The sequence below is a fragment of the Peromyscus californicus genome, unplaced genomic scaffold (assembly GCF_007827085.1).
Source record: "Peromyscus californicus insignis strain IS unplaced genomic scaffold, ASM782708v3 Scaffold_10__1_contigs__length_136768540, whole genome shotgun sequence".
NCBI lineage: Eukaryota > Metazoa > Chordata > Mammalia > Rodentia > Cricetidae > Peromyscus > Peromyscus californicus.
Window position 1 is genome coordinate 89,996,617 of NW_026294391.1, and position 6,000 is coordinate 90,002,616.

The following is a 6,000-nucleotide window of genomic DNA, read 5'->3' on the forward strand; positions in this document are numbered from 1 at the left end:
TGATAATAATTAGCAACCATAAGAAGAGGGAGAAAGGTGTATTCATCACTCAAAGTCCAAACGGAGGAAGGATTTATTTGGGCTCACAGTCAGAAGGTACAGTCCATCAAGCCAGCGATGGCATGACAGCAGGCACATGGTGCTGCTTGCTCACATCACAATGGACCAGGATACCAGGAAAGGACAGAAAGTGGAATGGGCTATCAAATATTAAGACCCCACCCCACAGTGCCCTCCTTCCTCCACAGTCTCCCCCCAAACAGTATCAACAGCTGACAATCAAATGTCAAATACGTGAGCCCAAGGGGGTCATTTCCCATGAAAACCATGATACATGGAGAAGAGAAGAAAAGGTGGACAGAGGAGAAGCAGAATCTGTTGTAGTTAAGAACTGACTCAACTTCCATGGACAGAAAGCCCAAAATAAGCATGGTTTAAACAACACATATTATTTCCTCTTGTGTAAATGTCAAGCTTGTGGTGTTTCTGTCCTCTGATATACAGGGATCCAGGCTACTTCAAACATAATACTCTGTCGTTCCTATGGTATTTACCTTCTCCTTGTTGTCCAAAGTAGTGGTCTGGTGTGCCATTCATCACATCTGCATTATACACAATAGGGCATAGGGAGTTTCAGAGAGGAGGCAAGGTACATGGACAGCTTTCTTAAGGAAGTTGCTGAGAAGCTGCCCCATATCACTAAGCTTACATCCCATTGACCTGAACTTTCCATACCACTGGTTTATACCTTGCAACCACTTCCAGCAAAGAAATAAAGTCTTTTTTATTTTCTAAGTAATGTGCACTCAGGTAAAACATCCAGGTACAGGACAAGGGGGAACCATCCAGCTTTTCCACAGCCCTGGAAATAAGTATGGGGAGGTTTTGGGGGTGAAAGTTTATTGAGCAAAGAGAATTATTCCTAACACAAAGTGATGTGCAAAACAAACTTGAATTTCTTCTTTCGGTGTTACCTCATTTCCTTAGAAAATAAAAGGGAATAAGTTGTTAGTATTCCTTAATATAACTCAGATATCAGAATTCAGGAATTTAATGAGTCCTTTGAAGTTACCAAGAGGTGCCTGAACTTTCTTTAAAAAATAGTAAGAGGGCCGGGCGGTGGTGGCGCACGCCTTTAATCCCAGCACTCGGGAGGCAGAGCCAGGCGGATCTCTGTGAGTTCGAGGCCAGCCTGGGCTACCAAGTGAGTTCCAGGAAAGGCGCAAAGCTACACAGAGAAACCCTGTCTCGAAAAACCAAAAAAAAAAAAAAAAAAAAAAAAATAGTAAGAGCTTACTCTGGAAAGCAAAAAAAAAACATGTTCCCGGTGTATCTACATCTGAATCCCTGGACTCTATGAATAATACTACGTATAACAAAAAGGAAATGGGTCTCTCTCTCTCTCTCTCTCTCTCTCTCTCTCTCTCTCTCTCTCTCTCTCTCTCTCTCTCACACACACACACACACACACACACACACACACACACACACACACACACATATATATATATGAGAGAGACAGAGAGAGAGAGAGAGAGGAGTGCTTGAAATGGAAAGTGTTTTGTTTGCTTCTCCCCTGGGTTCCCAGGGATGGCCAAATACATGACTGTCCTGGTTTGTTCTCTGTTGCTGTGATAAACACTGTGATTAAAAGCAACTTAGGAGAGGAAAGGGTTTCTTTACACTTAGAGGTTATAGTCCACCATCAATGGAAAACCAAGGCAAAAAGCTCAAGACAGGAGCTTAAAGCAGAAACCAGGAAAAGAATGCTGCTTATTAGCTTGCTCCCACTGGCTTGCTCATACTTTCTTTTACAGCCCAGGTCTGCCTCCAGGGATGTACCACTCACAGTGTGCTGAGCCCTCCTACATCAATCATTAATTAAGACAATTTCCCCACCAACATATCCACAGGCCAATCTGATGGAGGTAATTCCTCAATTGGGTTTCCTTCTTTCCAGGTGTGTGAAGTGGACAACCAATCATTACAATAGCAATGACACATGTCATCACATGTATGAAATGGGCAACAGTTTATTATTAGTGACATTCATAGCCGGGGGAGGGAGAATACATCACATAACACAAAGAGCCACACAGGGTTATGCTTGGAAATAGTAAGCCAGAAGAGACCATGGGAGGCAGTCTCTGTAGCAGCAGGAGGGTAGTGTGTTAGTTGTTTTTTGCCACCTTGACACAAATCTAGATATATCTTGGATAAGAGACTCTTAATTGAGAAAATGCCTCCATCAGATTGGCCTATAGGCAAGTCTGTAGGGTATTGCCCTGATTAAGGATTGGTGTGGGAGGGCCCAGCTTACTGTGGGAACTGTCATCCCTGGACAGGTGGACCTGGATGGTATAAGAAAGCAGGCTGAGCAAGCCATGAGGAGCAAACCAGTAAGCATGGCTTCTTGTTCAGCTCCTTCCTCCAGGTTCCTGCCCTGACTTCCCTAAGCAGTGGAGTTTGACCTGAGAGTTGTACGCTGAAATAAATCCTTTCCTCCCCAAATTGTTTGTGGTCATGGTGTTTAATCACAGCAATAGAAACCATAAGATAAGCAAGATAGCTCTTAGGTTCTCGTGGAAAGATGTGATTGCCTTGCTTGAATAATTTCACAGGCTGAGGACCAGGTGGAGTATAACTGGTCTAGCTGATAGGGAGATTAGCTGAGTATGGAATGTTTCCTGCTGAACTGGACACATGCCAAGCAAGAGCAAAGGAAATCACAGATAGGACTCTGAATCCTTTGTGACTCAGAACTGTCAAAGCAGCATAGGAAGTTCTAGGCCACATACTAGAGATCATCCTGGATTTGTGCAAATCCTAAATACAATCTGCGTATCCTTATAAGACAAACCAAAAGGAAATTAGGGACACATAGAGACGAAAAGCCAAAATGACCACAGAGGCATAGATTGGTGATATAATGACAACCCATAGGATTCTGGCAGCCACCATAAGCTGGAAGAAGCAATAAATAGATTCTCCCCTGGAGTTCCCAGAGGGAGTAAAGCCCTGCCAACACTTTGATTTCAGCCCACTGAAACTGATTTTGGATTTCTGGCCTCTAGAAGTAAGTATAAAAGAATACATTTCTGTTATTTTGAGCCACCAAACTTGTGGCAATTTATTACAGAAGCCACAGGGAAACCAATATAGCTACCAACCACACAGTGTTTATTTCATGCCAATTACAATGCTCATTTGCATACATTATTTCATTTACTGCTCGCAACAGCCCAAAGAGGTAAACTTTATTAGTTTCATTTTACAGATAAAGAAGCTGAGGTTCAGAAATGATAAATAACTTTCCAATACCACACACACCAACTAGGTGGGGGATCACCCCAAATCCACACGGCCCTAGAGCGCATCCTCTTACCCAAGGGTATAACTGAAGAACATACAGTTTGTGGACCTTGGACAAAGCTCCTTGGAAGAAAGTAAAATAGGAAAAAGAAGACTGGGAGGTAAAGGTGAAAGCCAGGCACAGAAAATACCAAGGACTGGACAAGAAATGCCAAGATGCAAGGACTAACAAAGCAATGGTTCACTCACTCATTCAACCATTCTCCATATATGTATTGGTACACTATGAACTTGTTTGGCACTGGGCTAGATGGTGTGGGCACAGGGAGGAGTAATGTCTGAACTTCATTTTTTGGAGCCTCTCCTCTGTGCTCTAGAAGGAACCAGTCATAGATAGCTTTCTCAGGTAATGTTGACCAAGTCTATTGTCCTATCTTCCTTCCCACTGAAGGCTTTACTGAATTTTATTCAGTCCAAACCTCAGCCTTCTAAGTAGCTTCCAAATCATCCAAGATTTTCAGCCGGGGGCTGGGGACAGAGTCAAGGGCAGAGCTGTCTAAAGCACTGATCATGCCACACATCTACATGTGGATGACTTTAGCCCTCCCGTCCACCTGCTGCTTGAACAGGCCTATATAGTAGGGCTCTTCTAACTTTGGAAAGGGGGTTTTAGATGTTTACCTGACCTAAAAAATGCCCTAAAAGCCCAAACATAAGAACCATTTAAAGGCAATTGCTGTTCTCTGCCACAACTATGATTTATGAACACTTATACTTCACCTCCTTGCCGCCTTAATCTACACATTCATTTGTTTCTGATGATGAAACCAATCACATTGGAATAGATGAATACAGCCATGGGTATGCATGAGCTTGGTCTGTTTCCCAGTATGCAGACCATCTTATGATAAAGCTTTCATGAATACATTGCATTGCAAAAGCAGGAACTGCATACAAATTGACCTTTTATCATCTTAAAGGATCTTCCCTGAGGACTTCTGAGCATAAATGCAATGGAAGAAGTTGCCAAGGAAAAAATACAGGTCGATGTGACAAAGCCAAAATCAAAAGCAGGCCCGTTTAAAAGGAAAATGCCAATATCACTGGTGGGGAAGTCAGTGGGTACAACTTTCGTGGAAGACAAAATGGTGTATGTATTAAAAGCCTTTCAACCATGCTTACCCCCAAAATCCCACTGCTAGGAATTTATCCAAAGGAAACAAACCTGTAAGGACACAACACGCACTCTGAGGACATTTATCTCAGCTTTGGATTGTAATAGTGGAAGGCTGGAAGCAACCGAAATGTCTTATAATAGAGTGCTGATGCAGTGATAGGTTGGAATTCAGGGGAAACATTTAAAAAGATGTTTTTGAAAGAATGCTAATATTAAAAAAATATTCTCCGGACAAAGCAGATAAAGTGCGATACAGAGCTGCATGTTTGAATAAGTGTACCAATTGATCAAAAATATTTATGGAGAATCTGCTGTGTTTGGCATCATGATAGAGGCTGTAAGTAAAGCCCAACAGGCATGGTTCTTGTCCTTATGGAGGAAAAAAGACTGGAAAGAAATAGACCAAAATCCTCATCACTCAAGCTACCTGTGTTTGGATGGGACTGGGTGTAATATGAGTCAGGGTTTTTTGTTGTTGTTGTTGTTACCTCTGTATATTTCAAATAATTAAATAATGTTTTCATAATGAGGAAAAATTGTATTTCAAACAAAAATTTAATCAGGCCTGGTGAGGCATGCTTGTAAACTCAGCACTTCAGACACAGAAGCAGAGGAGCAAGAGTTTAAAGCCAGCCTGGGCTGCACAGCGAAGCCCTGTTTCAGAATCTAAAATTTGCTTTCTGCTTCTTATTTTGTTGTTTCAAATTGAGGCCAGCTATCATACCCTTATTACATCTAATACACAGAAACATCTTACACTTAATGGACTCTCGATGATTTGGCCCACTTCCATGGCTGCCCATCCCATCAATGCTCTCAACAATCCTGCAGAATTCAATAGGACAGGGATAAGTGTACTCATATGAATAGAGACTGGGGCAAAGAAGATGATTGTGCTGGAAAATACAGTGGAAATGGACTCATAGCCCGAAAGTCAAGTTTGGCACCCCAATTAGCTCTATATGTATTACTGGAACGGTATTGAGAAGGAAAGGGGCCTCCCAAGGTTTATTACAGATACAAGTCTCTTTCTGGGTGATCTCTGCCACTACTTAGCTCTATTCAAGTTCTCTTTGATCTTCAAATGACCAAATAAGAGGAAAGAGAGCAATTATTTTTGCCTCTAGCCTCTCAAAAATCTAGAGTCGTGGACTTGTTTATGGAAGAAAAGGGACCTTAAAAATCATGCTAACTTCATGTACAGATTGAGATTTCTCCTGATCTCTCTGTCTTTGTCTCTCTCCCTTTCTCTTGCTCCTCCCCCATCCCCACCCCCACCTCCACCTCCACCCAAGCCAGGTATAGGTTCCTCTGCTTTTTGTCCCTTGTATCTCTTTGGCGAAGATGGTTAGATAGCTTTATTGATTGAATAAGCAAATTAGACCTAATCTCTCCTGGCCTGTAATACACTCGTGCCTGGTACTAAACACCATCTTAATTCTGAAGACACAAAACTCACTGGACATGGTGGTAACGCCTATAGTTATAGGAGGAAGGTGGGATTGGAAGAC